Genomic DNA, 17,104 nt, shown 5'->3' with positions numbered 1-17,104 from the left:
CATCGATTTATTAGACGTTGTCACGTCAAAAAAAAAGGGCGGGGAGTGGTTGCAAGTGTAAAAGTGGCGTGTTTCGCCACATTAGCACAGAGGGGACTCAGTCGTCGGGATCGCCTAGGTTATGGAGGAAACAGAGTTAGTTGAACCCATTCACTGCTGAGTTCAGCCATGCCGGACTGTGCACTGTTAAAAATTACAGTAGATTAACGGACTTTTCAAACGCAGAATGCACTTAAGATAAACCAATGCTTATTATCTCTTAGTCATAGATGAACTATGCAGGGTTTCGACTTCTGAGTTCTTTGTTCTGTGTTTAATTGTAAGCAGGGCGAACAGCCACGTGAAAGGAAAAATAGATTATGCTGGAGATTTAACTTTTTTTAAATTTTTTAATACCCCAATATGATTTTAAAGAGTTTATCTTTAAATTAAGGAAGCTCAGATCGTGTCAATTCACTAAATCATTAAAAAAAAAATTATGAAGATCCCCTAGAAAATTTTCTTTTAGCGTTTTTCGTAAGTTTAAAATAAATTAATTTTAATGGTGTACTTAACGTAGGTTTCTAACCCACAAACTTAAACTAATCATTCTTAGAAATTATATTTTTTTACATTGTTTACCATCCATGAATGTGGGTGATATGACCTTTAAGTACGTCCTGATTCCCGGAAGAAAGAAAAAAAACTAGTTACCCTCAGTCTCGGGTTTGCAAGGATCAGCGAACCTGATTCAGAAGCCCTGAAATCCTGGGTTCGAGTCATGTCTCTTGTGCAGCGGTGCTTTCAGAGCTAACTTGTGAGACAGTTCCCCTTCCCCTCCTCTAAATCTCACGGCACGTGGCAGGAACTGCATTATCTCCCGAAGTAAAAATAATTACGCTGCAGCCCATGGGGTGGGTGTTCGTTCTGAAGTTGAAGTCAACTGCCTAGCAATTGGATAGCAAAACAAATAGTAGCTGCACAAAGGCTAATATGCTGTTAATTTGTTTAATAGCTTGAAAATAACTAGCTATAAAGAATCGCAAAGATGCCATCATGTAGTGAATATTACTAAACAAACGTAATACAATCTGATCTGCAGTGTATTTGGGTTAAACTTCATTACAACCAAAAATTGTGTTGTTTTGCAGATAAGAAAAGGGGATGGGGGGTATGTTCTCATTTCGACTTCAAATATAACATGGTAAAGATTACTGACATAAACTCCCTTACTTCTTACCTCCATGCTATAGCCAACGTAGCGAACATGGAAGCTTGTCGGATGGCAATAAGAAGTTACTGGCATCAAACCCAGTGGAGCGCGGTGTTTCTAAATTAAGCTTTAAAAAGTTGGTACGCAAGCAGCCTCCATTCATGTGATGTTGTTCCGGTAGCGGAGAAATTTGAAAGGAAAAATAGTTAGAGAAAGAAGTGAGATGGTTTACACGACTCATGCAAAAAACCAAAAACTGCTCTACAATGATGGCAGAAAGATGGCGACAGGAAGCCAGACACAAAAGAAGAAGCCAGTGAAGCGCGCAGTTCGGTGATTGGCCAAGAGAGGCAAGAAGACGGACTGCTTTCACGGAGTTGATATTCACACCGTTAAAATTTTCAGCTTAAATTTACGAAGAACGCTAGTTAAATTTATCCTGGGATGTTCGCAAATTTACTGTTTGTTTATCTTGGAAAATATACGATACTGATTTAATTTTTGACGTGACAACGTCTAATAAATCGATGAACGCCGGCTGCACGAACGACAAAGTGTCTCGTAACGCACATTGTCCCGTTACGCTGTGTCCCGTTACGCTCATTGTACGCTTGCGCCGCATCTATCTCTCTTCCACTCGATTGGAACAACCATCGATTTGACTTTTTCGAGGCACATTAAACTTTAAACACTCCCATTCGTTTCCTACTTTTCCTATCATCGTCCTATCCTTAAAAGAATAACACAGATTGGAAGACGTTAAATAGCAAACATGTATAAAAGTTATAGTTAAAATAATATCTCCGTTAAAGTAATAAACATATTTTAATTAATGAGTACAAATAAAAGTAAATTTATCAATTAAATTGTAGATTTCATTTCACTCCTTCTTTGTATCCATACAAAATAGTGATAATTCAATAAAATTGATTCAATATTATTCATAAAAGTATGCAATCATTTCATCAATGTTTTTTTATGACGTCACGTTAAACTATCGTCCGTAAACCGACTTTACAGGCAACCAATGTTTTTTAACATAAATCAACAATAATAATATTCAGAATGTTGTTTAATGCACAGCAATAAGAAAAAATAAATATTAATCATTTTACGCTTGTGTTTAATTTGTTTACAACAAAAAACTTAACTCGAAGATGGAATCAGACGTAGTTTCTACAAAGATCCAGTCATCGGAAACTACGAATAACTATTTTTTTGAGGCGCATTCCTTTCAGTTCTAAATTAACTGTAATTTCTAACAGTCCACGTGTGGTTACAAAATATTATTAAGTGGTAAATTGGCCCTCGGCCGGGATACTAGTGAAAAGGGGACACGTTCAAATTTTATTGCAAAACGCATTGCTTGGTGGAATCCATAAAGTTTAAATGTTGATCATTAATTCGATGGTAACAGCGAAGTATATCGATCCAATAACATATGCTAATGATTATTATTAAGATGTAACAGTGTCAGCGAATATTTATAGCAAATATTTTTAACTTAAGATTATTAGATTTTAGGATGTAAATTGACCAAATTTAACACATTTTAACATTTTATTTGTTCACCATAGCTAAAAAAATTTCAATATGATGATAGTTGCTGTTCTTTTTGAAGTGAAACTTCTTTGCATAGGGGGTTAAAATTTTCGAGCGTTACGAAAATTCCCATCGCACGAGGGGAATAGTCAGGTAGGTGGTGGGGGAACCGGTAGAGGAGGAGAGTGCGTCAGTGGCGACGCCACTCCAGCCCATGCGCTAGCGGTCGAATGGGAAGAAGGAAATGAGGCAATGATCATGCCATATGCTAGTTGTAAGGGCCGGGAAAGGAGACGGCAGGGGAGAGGTAGAAATGATGCAGCAGTTATGCTACGGAATTCTCGTAACGCTGCTTGTGTTTGTCTATTCCTTAGTTTTATTTTTCATTTGAGATCATCCCCGCATCCTTACTATTCTCAAGTATTATCTATTGTTCAATAAAAAAAATACTAATAATTTATCTCTTTCTATACTTAATGTGCAAAGAGTTTCAAGTTTCTTTCTAGTGGACTCAACGTACACTTTTTTTATTTCTTTTTTGACGTGATAACGCCTTATATATCGATGAACGCCAGCTGCACGCACGAAAAAGCATGACTCATTGTTACGTTCCGCCTGAGCCGAGCGTGCAAGAACCGGCCGACCACCGCGCGAGAAAATCTTCTATAATATCAAACAGGGTTAAGGCGGGCTTTTTAACTAATTGTTCGTGATCATATTTAAACAAATTATTTAAATTAAATTTGCGAAAAACTGTAAATAATATTTGGAAATTAAAAAAGGTATGCAATTTTTCATCAATGTTTTCTTATGACATTATCACGTAAAATTATCGTCCGTAAACTGACTTTACAGACAACCCCCCCCCCTTTTTTATGCTTTACGTTTCGTTTAGAAAGAGGTCAGTAACACAGTACGACCCGGGAGGGTTGGTTGGTGGCCCTAAGCAGGACGTCAGGAGGGTCTGTCCGTGGAGCGCAGGGCTCATGTAGGGCGCCGGACTGTCGTCGATATGTATTCCAGTTCAAACCACTTCAGAAAATATTTATTTCCTTACGTACACAAACACCTCCGAGATTTTTCCTTCCTTAAGGACCCCCCCCCCCCCCCACCACCCGGGCACACACCCGGTGCGCAGAGCTTCAGGAAAAACAACGCGATTTCAAAACTACTCAACATATCCGAGTGCCGAGTGGGGTCTGCTTACGAAAAGCATTCAAGAGTTCGCTGAGGGCCGAACAGTACTTTTGATTTCGGATTAAGTTTTTAAACCGTATTTTTAGAAGAGTTAAAATGGCTCAAACGCATGTTTTCAGAGTAATTTGTAGGCGTAAAACAACCGGTACAGATTCTTGAAAGCACTTAAGGGACTTGCATTACACCTTTATCTTCATTTCTCGGCCATGTAATGTTACGGTCACCGCTCATATGCACTGGGAGAAGACTGCGCGCCAGTCCAGAGGCGACACCGCGCTAGAAGCACGAACGAGCGTCGCGCTTATCATCCCGCCTCGCTGACACACACACACACACACACACACACACACACACACACACACACACACACACACCTGACGAGGCGGGCCCCTTAACCACTTAAATAAAGAGAAAATTCATAGAATAATCCATTAATTTATGGAGTTTAAAGACTATCTTGACTTCGAGGAAGAGCCATATCCAAGTGACCGAGTGTCTCGGTCTGCATTGCAGCATGCATCATTAGGGTAGAGCAGGAATCATTAGGGTTGAGCGTGCATCATTAGGGTTTGGCAGGTATCATTTGAGTTGAGCGTGCATCATTAGGGTTGAGTAAGAGCATTAGGTTTGAACAGGCATTATTCGAGTTGAGAATGCCTCATTATAGTTGAGCAGGCACAATTTCGGTAGAGAATGCATCATTAGAGTAGAGAAGGCATCATTAGGGTGAACAGTCATATTTAGGGTTGAACAGACATAATTAGTGTTGAGCAGGCGCATTTAGGGTTCAGCAGACATCATTAGGGTTGAATATGCATTATAAGGGTTAAGCAGGTATCATTAGGGTTGCGAAATTGACTGAGAGCTAGAAGATGGTAAGGTTGTATATACTTATACTGCAAGGGGATACTCAGGCTTCTTCCTGTTAGTTCAGGTATCAGTCAGTAACTTCGGCCTGTGCTTGTCATCTGGGGTTAGGCCCTGTGTGGCTTCGCTCCTCTTATTTTCTGCTGCTCTCACTTGATTGCTCATTCCTGATGATGCCTGCTGCAATTCAGGGCGAAACGTCCGGTTGCTATCGACCACTTTGACGCGGCGGAACATCGAAAGCCGATTAATACTCATTTTGACAGTGACCATTCCTGGAGCTTGACGGATGTCTGAGGACATTTTCTAATTTTAGCAGCAGGTGAGTCGTTGTAGTTGTCGTGAGGAGATAGCTGCCCCCCCCCCCCTCCCCTTGTCCTCCAGGTAGGAGCTGCTGACGTCACTACCCTCGCAAGTGCCGAGACCAGATCTGCGCGGTTCGCGGAGTGGTCTTGGTCGTGAAGGGTGGAGGGGAGGTAGGGTGGAGGGGGTAGCACGACCGTTAGGCGCGGACGTGAGCGGGCCGACTCTTTCTCCCCTCCCTGTCGCCACTTCTTCATTTCTTATCGTGACCCTTTTTTTTTTTTAATACGAACCTCCTCCCCCTCCTCCTCGCTGTGGCCTCGTCACGATCCACGTAACTCATCCGTCGGGCTCCGGTCGTTTCTCTCCGGCCGGGCTTATTAGCCGGAGCGCCCGGATAACCAGCTCCGTGACTGCTCTGTGCAGTTCCCTCCCGCCCTACCTGCCCCGTGGCACGGACTGGAGTAACTAACCGAGCCGTGGTCTCTAACCTGCCGGTCCTGATGGAGCGGTCATGATCAGTCGCTGGTGGGAGCACCTGACATCCGCCTACCCGGACACACACGCGGTGCGCAGAGCTTCAGGAACAACAACGCGATTTCAAAACTACTCAACATATGCGAGTGGGGTTTGCTTACGAAAAGCATTTAAGAGTTCGCCGAGGGTCGAAAAGTAATTTTGATTTAGCATGAAGTTTTTAAACTGTAGTTTTAGAAGAGTTAAAATGGCTAAAACGCATGTTTTCAGAGTAATTTTTTGGCATAAAACAACCGGTGCAGATTCTTGAAAGCACTTAAGGGTCTTGCATTACTTATTTATCTTCATTTCTCGGCCATGTAATGTTACGGTCACCGCTCAATGCACTGGGAGAAGACTGCGCGCCAGTCCAGAGGAGACACCGCGCTAGAAGCACCAGCGAGCGTCGCGCTTATCATCCCGCCTCGCCAGCACAGATACACCACTGACGAGGCGGGCCCCTTAAGGGGGTGCCTCCCATTTTAGGTCAAGATTTTATATTTACAGTAATCACTGATCAACTATTAGACTTTTTCAATTGGTTAACTTTCACCAAATGAAAAATATATACAGCGCATACGTTTTTGCCCAATTAGCAGCCAAAGTTACATTTTTAACGTTTTTTGGATTTTTCAAATAACGAGAATTTAAATTGATTGCAGAACTGACACTTTTTTTAGGTTCAACTGCAATGCCACTGGCTACTTCATGATATGGTTTGCATTTATACCACAAAAACTAATTTCATGTTTCTTGGCTGTCAAAATCGTAAAAAAATTTGAACATTTTGAAATGGCAGGTAAAAATAATAAATATTTTCCGAAAGAAATAACAAAACGGAAATTTTGTGTTCAGCTATCTCGCAGCATCGTGTGGTGTCCCGTCGTGTCGTGATTCTGTGTGCGTCCAGCCTTGGTTTTTCTGCACGTGAAGTGTTAATAAGGGAAGGAATGCTGGGTAGTGCACGGACAGCGCCTGTGGTTGGTGACCCGCCTGACGGCCCTGCTGCGCGGGTTGCGTGCCGCGCGAGTTTAAGGCGCAGGCTTCTAATGCCATCTGTGCAGTTACTTACTCTCTCATCTCTGTTCGCTGTGGTGACCAACCAGGCGAATTCATGGCTGCGACTCTCTGGCATGAACTAGCTCTAGCTAGTTCGTCGTTTACTCATGTTGGGGTTCAAGGGGGCCCCCCCCCCGACTACCTGGACACACGGGTGCACAACTTCAGAATAAATGAAGTGATTTAAAAACTGCTCAAGACATCCGAATGAGGGTATGTATACGAATAGCATATAAAAGATAACGCTGAGGCTAAATGGCTAAAAACGCATGTTTTCAGATTTACTTTACAGACATTAAACACCTGGTACAGATTGTTGAAAGCACTTAAGGAATTTGCATTACACCTTTATCTTCGTTTATCATCCATCTAATGTCATGGTTGCCACTCATATTTCATAGTTGCCCTTTGCACGACGAGAAGACTGCGTGCCAGTGCAGAGGCTTGGGCTTAGAGGCGATACTGCGTTAGAAGCACCAGCGAGCGTCGCACTTACCAACACAATACACCTCTGACTAGGCGGGCCCCGTAATTAGCGGTCCATGGCGTGGGTTGTATAGTTTCCTCCTGCAGTTGGTATGAGCCCGCTGATAGTTATTGACATTATAGTAGAGTCGGGACAAGAGGATTCTGTTGTAACCACCTCGCAATCTTGTCGCGATTCTCGGAAGGCAGTAGGAAAATTCTCCAGATCGTCTCTCCGAAAATAACTGATATTCCCTCTTTCCGCCCTCGGAGACGGTACCGGGTGCCGTGAAACTCGCTTGGATTAAACATGGCGGCCTCTTTGTGATTCTCATCCACGCGGGATGTTTACGCCGAGAGACGCGAAGGCGAGGATTGGGGGACGAACCGTGGAGTTGATGTTCCCGACGACGTATTGTGCTGGCTCGCAGCCAAGAGGCCCTTCTGGTCTCTCTCTCTCTCTCTCTCTCTCTCTCTCTCTCTCCCGTCCCATCATCTCCTCTGCTCGGGGAGGCTTACCTGCTTGTCGATAACTCAGGCAAGCACTTCATTCACGGGCGCAGCCGGTAGGCGAAGAAGGGAGGGGGTAAAGGTTGCCTCCAACCCACTCTCCCAAGTCCAAACATACGCAAAACATTAAGAAAAATTGGTTGTCTGTAAAGTCGGTTTACGGACGATATTTTAACGTGACAACGTCATCACAAAACATTGATGAAATGATTACATAATTTATGAATAAAATTGAATCATTTTTATTTTAATAATAACATAATAAATACTTGAAATTATACTAGTAATCAGATTTTTAAAATGCAAGAATAATTAACCTTTATTGCCGAAATTGTTGTTGTAATAAGCAATGAAAACTTGATTAACTTTTCACTTCACTTTATAAACAGTCGAGTGGAAGAGAGATAGATGCGGCGCAAGCGTACAATGAGCGTAACGGGACACAGCGTAACTGAACAATATGCGCAACGGTACACAGCGTAACGGAACAATATGCGTAACGGGACACTTTTTCGTGCGTGCAGCCGGCGTTCATAGATTTATTAGACGTTGTCACGTCAAAATTGGTTGTCTGTAAAGTCGGTTTACGGACGATAGTTCAACGTGACAACGTTATAACATAACATTGATGATTGCATACTTTTATGAATAAAATTGAATCATTTTTATTCAACTATCATTTCTGTATGGATACAAAGAAGGAGTGAAATGAAATCTACAATTTAATTGATAAATTTACTTTTATTTGCACTCATTAATTCAAATATGTTTATTATTTTAACGAACAGATTATTTTAACTATAACTTTTATACGTGTTTGCTATTTAACTTCTTCCAATCTGTGTTATTCTGTTAAGGATAGGACGATGATAGGAAAAGTAAGAAACGAATGGGAGTGTTTCAAGTTTAATGTGCCTCGAAAAAGTCAAATCGATGGTTGTTCCAATCGAGTGGAAGATAGATAGATGCGGTGCAAGCGTAACGGGGCACAGCGTAACGGGACAATGTGCGTTACGGGACACTTTTTCGTGCATGCAGCCGGCGTTCATCGATTTTTTAGATGTTGTCTTGTCAAAAATTATTTGAGCAATTCTTCCGGTACTCGTCTGAGATGTGTAATATCTGACCTCGGTAGTGTGAACATTCGTATGTTCTCATGTTGCAAGTACACTTATAATACGAAACTTGAACATGAAATCAAACGTATAAATCTTTAAATAATCCCGAGCGTGATAAGTATAGACGCTAAATGTGTTTTCAACTACATTTATCGACGCGAATCACAACGTAGTATCTGTACCCTCCGCTAGAATTCGCTACCGGGTCAATTATGTTGACTGTTGAATCATTTGATTAGCAGACCGAAATTTTAAATTATATAATGAAACGGCTACCATAATGGAGGGGGGGGGAAAATAAACCACGGCTTTGTATATGATTTTGGACGAGGAATTTTATTAAAACACTCCCTGACTTGTTAAAATTTATTAAACAGTTAATACTATAAAGTTTCCCTTTGGCTTTGTGAACATCGGTTCGCGCCATCCGCCACAGTCGCATCACAGTGGTCACACATTTCCGTTCCACTCGACTTCCGTTCCATTCACGAAATTAATGGTTTAATATTTACAAAATATTTTATAACAGAAATTGTAGGTTTTTTTACAACTAATTGTATCTCGAAAACTAAATGTATCCCAATGCTTTTTGGTTGGATAGATGTCTCAAGGTCTGCACTGTTTACAAAATATTCATGAGATTATAAATTTAAAAAATTTAAAACTAGGGTAATTTTATATGAAATAAGAATGTGGTCTTAAACTTTTTTTAGGGACTGTATGTGCCGTATACAACGAGCTAGGATGTTACACATCAAAAACATAACTAATATAGCGTGTGATACCCAGCCTTAGTTTAGATATACATATACATACAATTAGTATTAAAACTATCAACTGAATTTTCTTTTAACATTTGAAAAAATATGCTTTATGTAGAGATGTTAAAAATGGCTTTGCGATTCGTTTGTACATTGAAATTTGAATGTACTGGCGGTGTTTGCTTAGGATTAACCTAATATTGCGTAGAAATAACCTATCCATAGATTTACTCGTTATTACTTTTTTCTAACTTTCAGTTTAAATTTATATGAATTTGTATTATCTATATAACATTTTCCCAAGTGAGAAAAAAAATGTTTGCGTGTAATTTTGACCTAATCAATATTGCTTTATTTGCTTTATGCTTGTGTATCGCCAGAGGAAATTTTTCCTCGTGTTAAAGTTATTGCGTTATTCATGTTGTCATTTTTTTCTATTTAAATGAAGAAAAAAAATATTAATGTTCGTAGGCTTTCACGGCCATTGTCTGAAGTAGCTTGGCTTCTGGGTTGTAGCCGTGTCCTTGGCGAATACCACTGCAGGTAGCTGCGTGGATGTACATGTAAGCATACATTTAAATAAGTACCTACGTCTTCTGGAAACGTTCTGGAAACTTCTGGAACATTTATTATCTTAAAAATGGTTTTAAGTATGTTTATTTGTGTAGCTGCTTCCATTAAATGGTTTTAACTTACGTTTGAAAGAATTTTTAACAACTAAAAATATTTTTAAAATAAAAACCTAGTTTAATGGTTTATTACGTGCTTGACATATACCTACACACGATACATTTTCAGGTCTATTCAAACCTTCCCGTCAGTTAGCAGCAGCAAAATGGAAAAGTATTTTAAACGTGCGGATTATTTTGATTCGCCCGGCTTACTGGGGGACGGACGGGAAACCTTCTTTACACAGACGAGAGAGCCAAACGTCCGATCGTGCATCTTCGTTTTTTTTTTTTTTTTTTGTTCATTGTAAATAAATATGGCGGTGTTGATAAAAGGATACTAATGGTCGATTAGGTTATGTTAGCTACATTATAAATACTTTAAAACATTGTGGACGGTTGATTTGGTTAGGATAGCTACATTAATGATACGGGGGGGGGGGGGGGGGACATGAACTTCGGGGAACTTCGGGTTTTGGCTCTCTCGTCTGTGAAAAGAAGGCTTCCCGGGACGGGCAAATTCAAATTAAAAAGTTTTTTATTATCACATATTTAATACTGTACAGTTATGGTATTTACAATGTGACATCCCAGCACTCGGTTCTCTTTTGCCTAAACTAATTTGTATATGTACGTAAAAATTTATTTAACTAAACATGCTTTGCATGAAAGGAAAATTTAAAAATCCTTTCGTTTTGGCCCGGGACGGATAGGGTGACGGATTATTGTTAGTCCACCTTTAAGGTGACAGAGGGGAGGCTTTTTTTTATTGAGGGGAGGGGGTGGTTGTCTACCCCCTCCTCTCGCCGGATGTGACGCGTGCAATAAACTGCGTCGTGGCGTGCCCCCGACACGCGCTCCCTGGCAACCCCCTCCCCCCTTACCCTTTCTATTCACCCCGCCGACACGTCGCGTTACCATGGCAACACCGGGCCGGGCGGGGGCGGATATTACAGGTTATTCCGTACACTTACCTGCGCATACGGTCCTTTTTTTTACACTCTTCACAGGCGCTCCACTGCACGTCTTCCTGTTCGACGTGTGCCACGTTGGCTGTGTATACTATGTATACTACACTTTCCAGAAGTTTTACTGGTTTTCATCGAATACGAATACAAATACCAAGAGATGGGGAATTAAAAATATATTATGGTTTAAAAGTCACATTTAAAAAAAAATTGGTTGTCTGTAAAGTCGGTTTACGGACGATAGTTTAACGTGACAACGTCGTAGCAAAAAAATTGATGAAATGATTGCTAATTTTTAAGAATAAAATTGAATCATTTTCTATTTTAATAATAAAAGAATAAATACTTGAAATTATAATAGTAATCAGATTTTTAAAATGCAAGAATAATTAACCTTTATTGCCGAAATTGTTGTTGTAATAAGCAATGAAAACCACATTAACTTTTCACTTCACTTTATAAACAGTCGACGAAACAGTTCACGTGTAGATGACTTGTAATTAATTTTAAAAAACTGGCGTTTAGCTATAAAGTTAAAATATAATTATGAACAAGTTTTCATATAAATAAAGTGTAATCAAACATCTATCATCAATTATATGAATCACCATAATTTTTTAGTCAATTGTAACATAAACTATTATTACTGCATTCGCCGACAGCGTAACGGAATAATGGGCGTAACGGGACACAGCGTAACAGAACAATGGTACTTTTTCGTGCGAGCAGCCGGCGTTCATCGATTTATTAGACGTTGTCACGTCAAAAAAGACGTATTTGTGAAAAAGGGCCAGTGAAAAGGGGGGGGGGGGGGGGAACAAGTGAAGTTATTACGAGAATAAATTTTTGGTAGGGGTGTTGTAGAGGTTTGAAGGGAATGGCATGGAATGCTGCTTCCCCCTACCCCTCCACAATCAACGTTCACAGAAAATAGGCTGATCCGATGTTCCTCGGCCAGAAAAGTTTTTAAAAGATTGTCGCGGGCCCGCCACGGACAGAGGGGAGAAGACGTGGCGGACGTCGCTTGCCCGGAGCAGCCTGTAGCCCCGAGGCGGGGAGAACTCTTGGACTACTAGTTCGGTGCACGCGCGGGGGCCCGTGTGACAAGGCAGATAGGAGGGCAGGCGGATTGAGCCGTAAAGGAGGGGGAGACCTAACATGCACATTAAGTTCTGCTATCCCCGATTACACCCGAACAATTCACCTTCGGCCAACTTCGGGGATTTGTTTTATTTTTGCGCAGGAAAAATGAAACAAATATTAAAAGTGGTCTGTCAGGTCAGTGGCGTAGCCAGGATTTGTGTATGGGGGGTGTTAAGAAGCCTGCAACCCCCCCCCCCCCCCCGTATTAAAGCGGGTGGGTCCGGGGGTCCCCCCCCCCCCCGGGAAAATTTGGATTTTAAGGTGTAAAATAGTGGTATTTAGCTGTTTTCGGTACTTAAATTTAAATATTGTAATGGTAAATTTTTATTAATTGTTAATATGAAATTTGTTTGAGTGATGAATAAGAAATTTAATTAAAATTTGCTGCTAAGGGGGGGGGTTTGAACCCCTAAAACCCCCCCCTGGCTACGCCCCTGTGTCAGGTTAGCTACATTAAAACACCATGGACGGTTAGTTAGGTTAGTATAGCTACATTAAAATAAACAGAGAAATATATATATATATATATATAAACCTAAGGTTGGCCGAAGGTGAATTGTTCGGGTGTAATCGGGAATGGCAGAAAGAACTTTATGTGCATCTTAGGCTTCCCTAAAGGAGGCGAAGCTGTTAGTTCTTTTATTATAGCGCAGGTCACTAAGAAGTGCCGCTACAAAACACACTCGTGATACAGATGAGAACAAAATGTAAAACAGAAATAACAAAGAGAGATTCGAAATGGAGAGACTCTTGCCAGGGCGGGGTCGCCACTACCGCGCGCACGGAGCGGAAGTGACGTCACGAACACTGCTTGCGGCCGAGACCCGGGCAAGGAGGTACGGCGTCAACATGATTTTTGGATATCCAAGCTATAAAAAATCTGTGTCCTGTGTAAGCGATTGCTTTTTTTGCACTACAACAAATAGCCTGGCGCAGTTCCATGTTGCGAAAAATTAAAAAAAAAAAAAAAAAAAAGCTGGAGCTTAGAAGACTGGAATTAGAAATTAATCATCTACCTATGCAAACAAACATTATGGTTCTTCGACGTTAACAACCTGACATTGATCCAGAAACATTTCAGGTACACGCACAAGAGAAGCGTCAATAGTTAAACTCGATTCTCCAGACAGGAAGTCTTGGAACTTAATGACTGTGCCAGACTTAAAAATTCATTTTGGCACAAATCATCCTTACCAATTAAATATATTTTTTTAAATTTTGAAATAATTATTATATTTTGAATATTTCTAAAGAAAGAGCTACATCATATTGTTATAAAAAAACTTTTCACGATTAATACGTTTGTTTAAAAAAAAAAACTAAAAGTCCCCTCTTTTATCGTTGAATGAACTAGAGATTTATAAAAAAAAAATTGAAGCAAAATAATGCACTACATCAGAGATGTGCAACATCTAACATCGGCAACGAGAAAAACCTCATGTTTCAAAAACACATAATACAAAACTTGGACGGGTAATATTATTTAAAAAAAAAATATTTTTCTCCGTTCCCCCGGAGAAACCCCCGGAATGGCCACCGCATGGGGAGCCCAAGAAAAGAAACGGGCTCCCCATTTGGAAGCCACCTGGAAGGTTTTTTTCTGTTCCACCCACCGTTTCTTTGATAGCCTGACTTGTTACAAGGGATTGTATTCATACCAGAGAAAATTCCACTATTTCGTCTGGGCAATCCGCCTTGGAGGAGCCGGGGCGCGAACCCGGGTCCTACAAGTCACAAGGCAGACGCTCTACCCCAGAACCAGAGCGGTAGAGCGACGATCTGTAGTCTTCTTAACACTGAAACACTGTTATTTTACGAGTTCACTGTAGTTTGGTTTGTTATTAACACGTATTTATAACCGGCAGTATATTTGTGAAGTAATCATGTAATATATTAAAAAAAAAAAAATGTTAGCGAGTCTTTTAGTACGAGAAAATTCATGTGTTGTCGTGTTGCATACACACTTTTATACGAAACCCGCACAAAGAATTTAACGAGGAATTATTTAAAATAATGACGAGCGTGATTTTAAAAAAATAGTCCCGTTTCAAATGCCAAAAATTATGGATGCGAATCACACACATAGTTTCTGAGCCCGCCGCTAGAATGCGCTGCCTGAGTCGCAGGTAGCAATTAGCAGCACGAAACACTCGTGAATGTTAAACTATTAGAAACGGCTCCGATTAAACCCTGGCTTTTGAATTGAATTTTTGTCAAGGAATATAATTATAATACTGCCCATCGAGCTTAAATTCACTCAAAAATTGGTTGTCTGTAAAATCGGTTTACGGACGATAGTTTGTCACAACGTCATAACAAAACATTGATGAAATGATTGATCCAGAAGAAAAGGAAATATCATATTCGGCCTGAGACTGAGCCGTAATAGGTTGTTGCAACCAAACCAGTTAGGCATTAAAAATGTTATATTCTTTGAGGAAGAAATTTCTTTTTAATTTTTCTATCCTTTGTATGATAAAATCTACTTCTGCATACTTTTATGAATACAATTGAATCCATTTTATTGAATTATCACTATTTTGTATGGATACAAAGGAGTGAAATGAAATGTACAATTTAATTAATAAATTTACTTTTATTTGCATTCATTAATTCAAATATATTTATTACTTTTGAAGTGTCGGGCGCATCGTATTTATTTTTACAAGTACAAAAATGAACGTATAGCGGCGGCGGAGATTCGATCCGTCAAACTTTGAATTGGTAGTCAGCGATGGTAACCGCATTGCCACGAAGCCATATTTGAAATCATAGTTTCAGATGTTATATATATATATTTATTTATAAAAAATTTTTCACGGTAGGGGAATAATATTATTTCGTTTTTATAACACGATTTTATAACAAATGCGCATACCAAATACACCAGACTTATTTATAATGTGTTACAATATTTTTTAAAACATTGTGCAAAAGATCCCGGGTGTAATTTGAATTATTATGTGTAACTGTAAAACACCATTGTTGGTTCAAAACGTATTTGAATATTCAACATTACTTTTAAATAACCGTACCGATTGTGCTGAAAATCGGTGGACGATCGTTAAATTACATAATATTAATAATTCAAACGACGAAAATATGATTGAAAAGTCAAATCGATGGTTGCTTCAATCGAGTGGAAGAGAGATGCCATGCATGCGTACAATGAGCAAACAGGACACATCCGTAGTGTGACATCCGTAGTGGGACATCCGTAGTGGGACACTTTTTCGTGCGTGCAGCCGGCGTTCATCGATTTATTAGACGTCACGTCAAAAAGTTAATATTATAAAGTTTCTCCACATGTCTGAGAGGTCATTCTTCTATGCAGCATTACTCAAATATTAACCTTAAACATTTTAAAACATATATTATAAAAGTAAGAATATGTTTCTATTTTAGTTTTTGATTGAAAGACTGTATTCAGTCTGTAAATACTCCCCACAAAGCAAACCTTAACTTTATTGAACTGATTCAACATTAATTTAAATTTAAATTTATTTTTTTTAAAAACGTTTACTAAAATAATGTTTCCAGCGACGAGATTAAAACCATGCCACATGAGGTCACCAGGGGTGCGCCTTACAGCTGTGCTACCGACCCTCTTGAAAATTTGGAACGAAAATGTGTTTTATAATCTACATTCTATTTATTTTTAGAATACTGTTGGTGTGTTATATTGTCTATATAAATAACTAGCTGCCCAACCCGGCTTCGCACGGCTATACTAATGGAAAAAAATTAAGCCACATCTCCCATTTACAGTAATGGTAAATAAAAAAATTCAGTGAAAATTTATTACAATGCTGTATAATGTACCGGAGAGAAAATGAATAGCACCGATGGTTTCCCGACTCGTGCACGCAACGTACAACTGATGTACCCGTACTTTGCTACGGCAGTCTACAGGCAGATCACTCTTGCGCCGCTCATTATACATGCCCCTCCTTGTGCGATGCCCGTTGCCATGGAGACGCAGAAGGCATGAACAATGCAAAATCCTGTTCTCATGCAGACAAAGTACCCACTGTTGCCTGGTTTTAACCACCCATGGGATCTAATTTTCGGAAAATGTCATCCTGCGTAACATAAGGAACATTACTGTGAAGTTTCAAGTCTGTAAAATATATATATACTTGAAAAAAAGGGAAATTTTTGATATTTAAAGTACCCGCAAAATTTCAACGAAGATTAGGACTGCACTAACAATGAAATAGTCGTTGCCATAGATACGAATGAAGCATCAACAAAGAAACAGCCGTTGCCATGGTGATTTCCTACCAAAATCTTGAAATTTTGATATATTACGCCCCGGAAACTCCCCTTGGGATCGGATTTCCGCAGAATCCGTTCTTAGTGAGCGTCTACATCACAAAATGAGTAACTATGCTAAATTTCAAGTCAATCGGGTGTATAGTTTTAGAGATCTCGTGATGAGTGAGTCAGTGAGTGGTATTTCGCTTATATATATATATATATATATAAGACTTTTAGCGCCTGCGGCATTGTCAACACACACTTCGTACGTGTACTGCATGTTGTATCTATCCCCCTCCAACGCATTTGATTCTAAATTGGACTTTTAGTAAGGATCCCTAATGTTATTGATAATATAATATAGCCTATAGCCTTCCTCGATAAATGTACTATCCATCACTGAAAGAATATTTTCAAATCGGGACAGTGGTTCCTGAGATTAGCTCGTTCAAAAAAAAAACTCTTCAGCTTTATAATTTTAGTATAGATATTTTTTCTTTAATCTTAAATGGATGATGACTGCTCGTCTGTGTGC

General features: G+C 39.8%; 1 protein-coding gene across 1 annotated transcript in view; it reads left to right on the top strand.

Annotated features, from left to right (window-relative positions):
* LOC134538493 (putative uncharacterized protein DDB_G0282129) overlaps positions 1-17,104 on the top strand; it is a 482,072-nt gene that overhangs the window by 265,876 nt on the left and 199,092 nt on the right. The window lies entirely within an intron of this gene.

This window comes from Bacillus rossius, chromosome 13, assembly GCF_032445375.1.
Source record: "Bacillus rossius redtenbacheri isolate Brsri chromosome 13, Brsri_v3, whole genome shotgun sequence".
NCBI lineage: Eukaryota > Metazoa > Arthropoda > Insecta > Phasmatodea > Bacillidae > Bacillus > Bacillus rossius.
This window is presented reverse-complemented; position numbering and strand designations above follow the sequence as displayed.